Source organism: Phasianus colchicus, chromosome 1 (assembly GCF_987193195.1).
Source record: "Phasianus colchicus chromosome 1, bPhaCol1.hap1.1, whole genome shotgun sequence".
In the NCBI taxonomy this organism is placed as follows: Eukaryota; Metazoa; Chordata; class Aves; order Galliformes; family Phasianidae; genus Phasianus; species Phasianus colchicus.
Window position 1 is genome coordinate 37,221,279 of NC_143436.1, and position 10,821 is coordinate 37,232,099.

General features: G+C 41.9%; 1 pseudogene; it reads right to left on the bottom strand.

The window, feature by feature from the left end:
• Positions 1–9,975: 9,975 nt before the first annotated feature.
• LOC149919510 (uncharacterized) lies at positions 9,976–10,821 on the bottom strand (annotated as a pseudogene).

Here is a 10,821-nt window from a genome sequence, read left to right on the forward strand (position 1 = left end):
CCTACTTCTGACATATGTATTACAACACATTTAACAACCTAATGTCTCAGGCAAATGTTATAAAATGTTACAAAGACTGTAGTACAGATTCTTATGGCAGTTGTTTATAGACACTCCTATACTAAGATTGATACTTCCCTTGAAAGGAAGTATCACTGACTCCAGTCAGTCACTTTCCTTAGGAATAACAGTTTAATTGCATGAATAGTAAAACCAAAGTCACCTGAAAGCTTGTTTCCTTAATATTACCTATTGACCTGAGGAGTTATCTGGAATACTTGTTATTTATTGAAGTTTGAAAACACTTGATTGGACTGTGCATCTAAAAGGCTGCGATGGTAGAATTTGAGAGTAAATATTCAAGTTGAGCATGAATTTATGGAAGCTAGCTTCCTAGATGAGTAAACGATTGATGGAGATTGATTTATGTAAGACTTGAGCTATTCATTCTTGCCAGGCAAAGTACAACTGTTATGGAAAAATCACTTACTATTTACAGACAATATCTGGACTTTACTTGGTTTAAATATGTGTGAAAGCCCAAGTAACTTGATTTTTCTGTACTTGAGCAGGATCTTACTTGAGTAACCTAGTACTAATACTTGTGTCTCAAGTTTTTAAAAATCTTGCCTTTGAAGTTTATCTAGATTGACTAGTTTGTATGTCTGTATATATACATACATGAGAAGGGTTCAAGAAAGCAAGTTGACAAAGTACATCTGGTAATGAATAGGTAATACCAACCAGACTCCCAGCATGTAAGTCTGGTTGCAAAGTGTTTGCAACCTTGTATGCACCTACTCAGTGTAAATTTTGGTAAGGATAGCATGTGGGACTACTTTTATTGTAGTATGTGAGTACAAACACTTTACTAAAGCAACTTTAAGTAGCTGCTCACAGTTTTGCTGTTACTATGAATACTTGAGATACCTATGAAGTTTTATTACTTGCTGAGGTAATATCTAAGAAACCTAAGTCCAAAGACTTAAATGCGGTGGTATGCATCTCTGTTAAGAGTTGTTTTTGGATGCAGTTTTATTGTACTACAGTTATGAACTATAAGCTATAGGTCAGAAGTTGTGACCAGGTAGGCAAGGAAACTATTCAGTGACTTCTGATGCTTAGAACTTGGAGCTGGATGTAAGTAGCTCTGAAGACTTGGGAGTGGTTACTGGCTTTCAGTGGACTTGGATAGAATTTCAAGATCTAATGACTAGATGAATTGCATTGACTAGTCTCTTGAGGCAGGTAAGTAACTGAGTATCACCTTGATTTAACACACAGTTCTCTGATAATACTTACATGTTATGGACAGGCATACTTTTTGATGTGGTAGTAAGCAGGAATCCCTGAGCCTTTCTATCCTGCTACTTTTATTTGTTCTAGGTATTTAACTTACTTAATTTACAGCTCTTGAAACCTACAAAATTCCATTTCTGCACTAGATTCAAAGCCAAATGAAAGAAAAAGTCTTGCAAAATGTTAGGTAGTCATGGAAGGTGGCAGGAGCCTCAGAGAGGTTCACAGAAAATGTTGGTGTCAGTTGACAGAAGGTAAGAGGAGTGGAAGGCCTGCTTGAAAATAAATGAAAATCTCTAGAAGCTGAAAGCAGATAAGTGGGATGAATGGTGAAGTAGGGGAACGAGAAAAGTGGAGCAAGCAGCCTCCATTTTCTCTTCTGTTTTTTTTTTTTTTTTTTTTTCTTGTGGAGGGAAAAGGAGAAGTATGAAAAACTGAAGGTGCCTGTGCTAAGTTCTTGGTGGGGCTGCTAGAGTGTCTTTCCAGTAATGCTAATCACTTAATCCAGAGCTCTTCTGAGGTGACGGACTTCTTATGTTGATATTTTTCCTTCTGTGAAATACCATTTTTTGCCTTGTTAAAGAGCTGAATACAACTAACTTTGAATGTGTTTTCAGGCACAGTGCTAACCTATCTAAATCTTGACCAAAATATACTCCTTTTAAAGGAGAGATTTAGTTATGGTTTTGTTGATCTTCACATCAAAGGTTGCGATTTCTTTCCTGACTTGTCAGAATGCATCATTCAGTGAAGACAATTACTGTTGTATCAAGGACCAACAGTGAAGACTAAGATCTTTGGCACCAGTTGTTGCACAAGCGTAACAGAGATAACACCCAAATCAGCTTCCTATTAACTTAATGTGTTGTTTTGTTTGGGGGGGATTTTTGCTTTGTTTAGAATCACTGTTCCATCTCAGCGTTGTAGCCATCTACTGAATTTAGGCTTTTTCTGTGAGATATAATGTATATTCTTTACATTCCTGTGTTTTCAGTGCTGACATCAGCCAATGTGTGTAGAGCAGAATGAGACAATTCTGAGAACTCTGGAGAATCTGGAATGTTTCTTCTATTGATCTGGCTTTAAAAGAGAGAATGGAACTGTCACCATTACTACAAAGACAGGTGGAAAGTATTTTGGCTTAGAAAAAAAAAATACTGTAATCTGTTTAAAAATCTCATTTTTTCAGACTATTTCCACAACGAGAATTGATTTCAAGCTGATATATTTTGATTAGTTTTTGTGAGACTACCAAGCTTACTAAAGTTGGCCAAAGCTGTCCATTGATTGGCATGTTCTACGGCCCTGAAATGTCTGACTGCAGGGAGTAGCTGTGCACTCTCTTCTGTTGGACAGCTTGGAGGTTTGATTATTTAATCAATAAGAGGATGCTGAAAGGTAGATAAGAAAAATAGCTTCTACTTTCCTCTGCTGCGTGCCTCCAGGTGTGCAACATGGCCTGATGCAAGCTGTAGAGTGGTCAGTAAAGGAATTATGTCTCTTCCTGCTTGGCTACAGTTTTCATCATTAAGAAACAAATATCACAGGAAACTACAGAAAAGCCTGATTAGGCAGTTTCTTAGTGGGAGGAAGAGGAAAGCACTTAAAACAAAAATACTTGAGTGCTGTCAGTGCTATTTCATTGTACAGGCATTTTACTGATTGTCTGACTGGATTTTTCTCATCCAATAAGCTCATTGAGTAGTATTGGAATTTGTAGTTATGAGACTTGTTTGAAAAGATATTAAGAAATACTGTACCAGTTATGAATCTTAATATTCCCAATGCGCTGCTGCACCTGAAGTTTCCAAATACTTGTCAGAATGCATTTAAAGGGAGATAGTTATGTGATAAATTAATACCAAGAGTCAAATAAGAAGATAAGAACTTTTTAGGCATTGATAAAACACTTATCCCAAGTAGGAAAAGTCAAAATGCTTATTAGCAGGAATGGATCAATAGAAGACAAATGTGTACTGAAAACCATTATAAGAAAACAGCTGGGAAGTATAAAAAACCAAAAAGTTAAAACCTTACTGTCATATCTGAAAATTATTCTTATATATAATAAATTACATAATTTGAAACTTGAACAATCTGAACTAAAGGACCCCTTGAAATTACTGGGGAGTGGGTGAGGAGTGGCCTGATTTTAAAGAGGCTTGGTAAAGATTGAGGTTATATTTTTCTTCATATTAGAAGTTTTTGAACCCATCTGAGCGTGATCTGCTGAAAGATGACTTGAAGGTGCAAAATCAGGTTCAGAAGGGTTGCTCTGAATTATGCCAAGATACACCCTGGAGAACATAGTATGAGTGGGGACCCATGAAAATGCAGCTTTGGTTCTCCAAACCTGTCTTTGGCAGCCTGCAAGAACTGAGAAGGGAGAAGCAGCTGCTGTTGAACCACACTTGCCAGCTCTATGAACATGGAACCAAGGCTCAAGATTGGGAGTTTACCAACAGTATTGTGTTCGCATAATACTGATGTCCCCTCTCTCTAATGGATGTTTGGTCTCACTTCCCTAGTGAAAGTTACTGTTCAGCTGATGCAAAGGATTTGAACTGGACGGATATTGTGAATGAAAATAGCAAGCAAAAAGAAAGGAGGGTTTGCACGGTTGCTGCCTTAGTTGTTCTTAACTTCTTTATTTGCACTTTTCAAAAGTCAATACTTACATCCTACTATCTTTATGTCAGAGTGTATTTTCTATTTGAGATGTTTATTGATCAAAGAAGTAAAATCTTAAGAGTTTCTAGGAGTAAATGTAGTTCTCTCATTGATTTATTCTTTCCATGCACAGTCAGCGCCTTACTGAAGGGGCTATATTAGATAGTGACAAGTGGATGTGCTGCTGCTTGTAATGCCCTGTAGTGGGAGTCCTGTGATAAACACTTCAAAGAGCAAGGAGCAAGTGCAACTCTCATGGCCAGCCTGCTCTCATGGGGGATGCATGCCATTGCTTTGTGACATTACTTAGACTAAGCACAAAACAATCCTTTACCATAAAATGTGCCCGTAGACCTTAGAAATGTTGAAGCTTAACATGACATTAGGTGATACTTTGCCTGGTGCACTGCAATAATCCCAACCGTCCTTTTAGTATGTGAGCACTGCAGTGCTTGGCACTGTGAGACATTCATGCATTTCCAGGACTCAGGAATTTCAGCTTGTGTTGAAAACAGTGATCTCCAGAGTGGGTTACAAATGGCAAATTAGAAAAGGAAGGAAGTGTTGTGTTAATAACAGGCCCATCCCTAGCACCGCATTCTGAACAGTTAAGATGAAATGCCCTTACTCTAAAACTATTCTTCCGTTAGTTTACTTCTCTTTCTGGGAGATGTTGCTCTTTGATTGTGTTGTAATGCATGCCTAGAAGTGGGTTACTACTACTTGTTTTTGCCTTCTGGATTCCTAGCTTTGGCAATACTTTTTCGTGCCAACCAGCAAACAACAGATCAGTTTCTGTTTAGTCATCACTCTCGGATAGTTTCCAGCTACTCTCTCTGGAGGCTGATGCAATCACAAATCTCTCCTTGTATGGCAAATACAGAGCATTTCATGTTGGTATCTGTTCTGCTTGTTTTATATTTAAAAGATAAATTTTCTCATCCCACAGAGCAAACAAAATCATTGTGAGCTTGTCATCAGTTACAACAACTGCAATGTTTTCTTATTCCAAGTCCTGTATGTTTTGGGTTGTATCTCATTTGGGAATTCTGTTCATATTTGATATGCCTCGATGAAAAAAGAAATCAGGTTCTCACACAGATTCATGGCTGTGGTTATGTACAAGCAAAACATGACATGCTACAATTACTTGAATAAAGCTCCTCATCTGCCGTACTGCCTTCATGTTTTACATCTCCATGCCTTCACATCCAAATGCAAATAAATGTTAGCAAGGAAAGGGATTTCCTTCCTTTTAATTTCAGTGTGTCTTCCTAATTCCTTTGTTCTTGTCTGACCTGGCAGCAAAGGGAAGCCAACCATATGACATCACTCTACCTGCTTACTCTACTTGTACAGGTTAGGCATTGTATATTTTCTTAGGGGAACAGGTGGGAAAGATGGTTATCTCTCTGTTTCAACATTGAGAGAAAGGCAGTAACTGAGTTTGAAAGATTCTAGCTGGTCCCAAAGGCTACATTTTATTGTTACTATATAAATTAGATCCAGGCATGAGCACTTCTGGCCTCAAGAGGAAATGGTACATACAACTTTCATCCATGTGCCTGGGTTACATCTGTCAAAGCAGGGCTTGAAACAACCATTTTTCTATAAGCAGAAAAAGAGGTCACAGGGAAAGACTTATTTTTTTTTTTGTACTAGTTTTTTTTTTCCTCTTTGCTGTAAGGTGTTTGTACAAATTAGGCTTGTTTGATGGAAGGACTTAACAGAACATGTACTTGTCCTGTGCAAGCCAGGTTTTTGTGGTTGAGTGCGTGGGCAGCTGACACTTCTGAATATGGGAACAGAGCCTGGAGCTCTGCTGAAATAGCTGTGTGAACAACAATAGCAACTGCTGCAGCTCTTGGCATGGCTATAATAGCTACAATTGCAGCTGTGACAGCTAGAACCCACAGGAAAGCCAGGAACACTTTCCAGCTGCATGCTCAGTGGCTACCTTTATACAGCTCCTTTTTAGAGCAGATAGCAAGTTAATCCACGTTAGTGTAGGCAACCAAGGTGATGATACCCTCCTCAGCTGGTTCCCAACTGCGTGGTATGTGAAGGGCTGGGCTCTAGCACAGATCAGCAGACTGCCTCGTGTTCTTAATGGGTGTATAATTAATGAATATACAGATGTTACAATTATGAAATATACCAGAGAGTTTGGTTAAGCAGGTTATTATACCAGAAGAGAATAGATAGAGTGCTTACATGTGTCCTGGACTTGCTGTAAAACTCCAAAGGAGGGATCTCCAGAAGAGAGCCTTCCCCACTGGTAGTCAGCTCTTAAATGGGTCTAGGAGAGGTGGAGCCAGGCTCCACCTCTTCCAGCAGCACAGGTGAATTGCCTTCACCTGTGCTCCCAGGGCTGACTCATTGCTTGCCTCAGGTGATCAGTCAGAGGTTCAGGCTGTGATTCAGCAGTTCCCATACACTTCACCCCTTCACAGCATGAACCAATGATCAACTTGACTAAAGGGTAAGCTTTTCCTAATACAGAGATCCGCTATATCGCGACACTTATATGATTTCCATCACAACACATGTTGGTGCGATTCAAGACGAGTGACGATTGGTGAGTGTCCATATTTCTTTTATGGGCCAGTGCTCAATGATGTTACTGGAGGCATATGGTCATGAGGTGCAGGTCCATCCTATGTTCCATCAGTCCCATGTAGACCACTACCAGGTGTTGCACATGGTCTGATCGCAACACTGGAACGCTTTGATGGCATTTCATTCCTTCCAGTGATCCTGACAGCTCAAAGACTCACAGGGAGTAATACAGATGTTTCAGGGGTACCAGGAGGGGAAGGTCTGCTCTCCAGGACAAGATACAAGCCGTATTTCTATCCTGGGTCAACACTTTGGCTTGTACTGGGGCACGTCCTGGCCGCCTGTACCACACCTTCTGGTCAGATGTCTGCAGCTGCATAATAATATCAGGCACCAAAGAAGGTGTCCTGATCTGCCACAGGGACATGATGGGGGTCCCTTTAGCAAAGAAGCAATGTGTTGACCACAATATCAGTAGGCCATGTACCTATTACTGGAGGGACTACTGAGCCTCCTACCTCCAATAATCTCCCCCAAGGTGCAAGTAGGCCACACCACTTCAGTCCTACCTGCACCTTCCAGGGTCATTTTACTCTATGGGTACCTGGATCTAAATTCTCAGGAGCAGAAGATTATTTTCATTACCAATCTGGGGTCTTATCTGATGATCAGTGCCCATAATTTGAATCCTAAGTGGGGTGGCCCATGTTGTCTGCAACATTCTCAGGGCACTAGGTCTGCTGTCTCAGGGTCTTTCATTCAGGTCCCGCAAGGTTTCATAGAGTCTTTTCATCCACCCCTGCAGGGACTGGGAGTTTGTCTTCAGGGCAGCCTTAAGAATACTGTTATAACATTCAATGAGGCCTGCCCCCATTCGATGTTATTTTCTTCTGCCCAGCACAGTATCATTGCACCAGTAAAATTAATCCCTTGATTGCTCTTGGTGACTTGAGATGTCCCGTAGCAGACATCAGTTTAGTGAGTATCTTGATGGTATATGCATGGTTTGCTTTTGATACTGGGTAGGCCTGCAGTAGCCCACTCGCAGTGTCCATGCAGGTCAGGGCATATCTCACCCCCTCTAGCAAAATAGGCTGTTGTTTTGGGCAATGATCTCAGTCTCATCTTAGAGCAAGCGTCACAATCCTGGCATGCCTGGACGATGTCAGGTAGCTCTATGGGCAGCCCCCATGCTTTACAGCTGCCCACATTGTCTTCTGTCCCACATGCCATAGCTTCTGATGTAACCAACAGGAGATATTCTCTGATGGTGAATTCTCAATCCATCAAACTCAGGCCAGCATGTCAGCTTCGTCACTTCCTGGTGACTGTAGGGGCTGATGACAATAAACATGGTAGACACATATAGTCCTATGTTTGTTTGACTGTATTCCATATATCTAACCGCATGTCTTTGCCCCAGATTGGCTGGGCATGGATAGTCCATTCCTGGGTGGCCCACTGTGCAATCCAAAGAGTGAGCCCCCAGTACACAGCCCAACTGTCTGTACAGATATTCAGAATACAATCACTGGGTTCCTTGATTATAACCATCCACATGGCTCACAGTTCTGCACATTGGCTGCTCTGACCATCTCCTTCATCAAAACAGATTGTCTTGGTGGAAGGATGGTATGCTATTGCTCTCCACTTGCTTGGGTTGCCCTTGCTGGACCCATCTGTGCACCAGACATCTTCAGGGATAGGATATTTTCCCTCCTGAAAAGGACTCTTCTCTGGTGGAGCAACCAATGTTTCTTTCGGTGCATCACTGCGATACGTCATCAGGCCTAGGATCTTCTGAAGTTCTTCTTTCAAGGGTGATGCTCCTTTGACTGCTCCTTTGACTGAGGTAGGCCACTGTTTGTGCCTGTCTTAGGAAGGTGGGTCAGATCTTTCACCCACCCCTGAATCGGCAGAGTGGTCTTAACTATAGCTTCAGCCATTTGAGTTATCAGTTCTACTCCCTGTAATGCAGAGTAGGCAGCCAATAACTGTTTTTCAATCATACTGTATCTTTCTTCTGCTCCATGCCAGACCTAAGACCAGAAACCAATGTGGGTCTGAACAGAACTTTGCTGTTACCACAGGCCCCAATCAAAGCCGTCTTGAGTAATGTGAACATCCAACTGGGAGGGTAGGATCAAATACACCCAATGCCTGGGCTTGTTTAACTACCAGTTTTGCCTGTTGGAAAGCATCCTGTTCTGTTTTTGCCCAGTCCCATATCTGCCCCTTTTTTATGAGTCTGTACAATGGCCTTAGCAGCTGTGCTAGGTGAGGTATAAAGGAATGCCAGTAACCCAGTATACGTAGAAACTCTTGCAGCTGCTTCGATGTTGTAGGGACTGGGAACGCCTGAACCTTATCTATGACAGCACTGGGTAGTACTTTGATCTTTCCTGACCAAGCCACCCCCAGGAATTTTATGGACAGGCCCGGACCTTGCACCTTTTGGGGATTTATAGTCCATCCCCTCTGTTGCAAATAGGCAGTTAATGAATCCACTGCCTGACCTTCTGCCTCCAGTGAGTCAGATGTCAGCAGAAGATCATCAGTATAATGATATAAGTTAACATCATTTTTTTTTCCAATTAGCCAGGTCACGCGCCACTAGATTATGACAATATGTTGGTGAAATCACATACCTCTGTGGCAGGACCTGAAAGGTCCACTGCCTGCCTCCCCACAAAAATGCAAACTGATCTTGCAATTCTTCAGCAACTGGGATACTGAAGATCGCATTTGCTAAATCTAGATCACAATAATAGGTTTTTATCTCCCTATTTAATGTGCCCATTAGGGAGGCAATATTGAGTATGGCTGCATGAACAGGCAGCGTGACCTTGTTTAATTCTCTGTAATCCACCGTTATTCTCCACATGCCATCTGACTTTCACACAGGCCATATGGGGAAATTATAAGACCTGCACACAGCCCATATAATGCCCATTTTTTAATTACTACACCATTCTCAATATTTCATCTTGCCCACCCAGGAGTCTACACTGTCTTACATTAGTAATTCGGCACAGTTTCAGCAGGTAAATAGGCCCATGTTTCACATGGCCTCTTAATATAGCCAGCACTGTCCGGATACTAATACATCTCTGTCGAAGTCTGAACTCTCCCACAGTTACCTGGAGAGCCAGACCCCATAGAATATCTATGCCCAGGATGTATTCCTGGACTGGGGCAATAGACACTCCCAGGGTGGGAGACACCCGATCCCCAGTTTCAACCATGTTTGGGTGACAGGAATAGTCTGCCCCCCAAAACCACCAATCATCACTCTGTCTCCATCAAATTTGGTCAGATCTCTGTAGATAATTGATGTTTCCGCTCCCATATCGATAAGTGCCATAACACTCTGGACGTGTTTTCTGGGACCAGAATATTGTCATCTCTACAAAGGGCCTCTGGTCCCTTCTGGAGGCCCTTGGGGGACTAACATCCCTTGTCACACCATGAACTGAGCCGAAGTTAAGTCTTTTATTTCAGGTGGCTCTGGCACTGTGGCCTGGGACATCTGAGGGGGCTTCTTTTTTCTATTGGGAAAAATGAAATCATCTAGGTTCCACGCCGTCATTGGTACTCTTTCTATATCTTACTCTTGGTTTCTTAGGGTAATTTTGGAATCTCTGGTTGTCCTTCAGCTGTTTCCAGAGCTGAAAGAGGATGTGATTGGGCTGGCGGTCAATTTTTGCGAATTGGACCCCAGCCCAAATAAGATCATTAAACATTTGTTTTCGCAACACCCTTACAGACCCTGTCTGAGGATTCTGTGCAGGTGGCCTCTTGGTTTTAACTACTGCAAGCACCTCTGCTTCTTCTACTACTCAAATATTGCACCTAGCGTGCAGATGCTCTGTCTCCCCCAGATCAGCTACTAACCGGGCAGCCTGTTGAATCACAGCCTCCGAGGCCACAAGGGGGTTTAATATGGAAACTAAGGTCCCATATAGGTGAGAAGGGGCCTGCTGTAAGATTAAATCTCGCATAAATCTCTGCTGAAAACTTTACCATATCTGGGCTTTCAAATGAGCCCTCATATATCACTTCTCTTAAGCCCCATTCATGAATATAGTTTTGAAGGTCCTCCAAGGAGGACCATAATCCTGTGTTCAATGGAGTATCTGATTTGTTTGGCCAAACCATGCAGCATGCTGCCATTAACCAGTCTATTATCAAATGGTTCTCATTGAGATACTGAACAGCAGCATACAGTCTCTGCCTGAGGGCAGGGTGCACCATCATAGTGGTGACTTTTGATACTTCTGGCCCATTAACCAT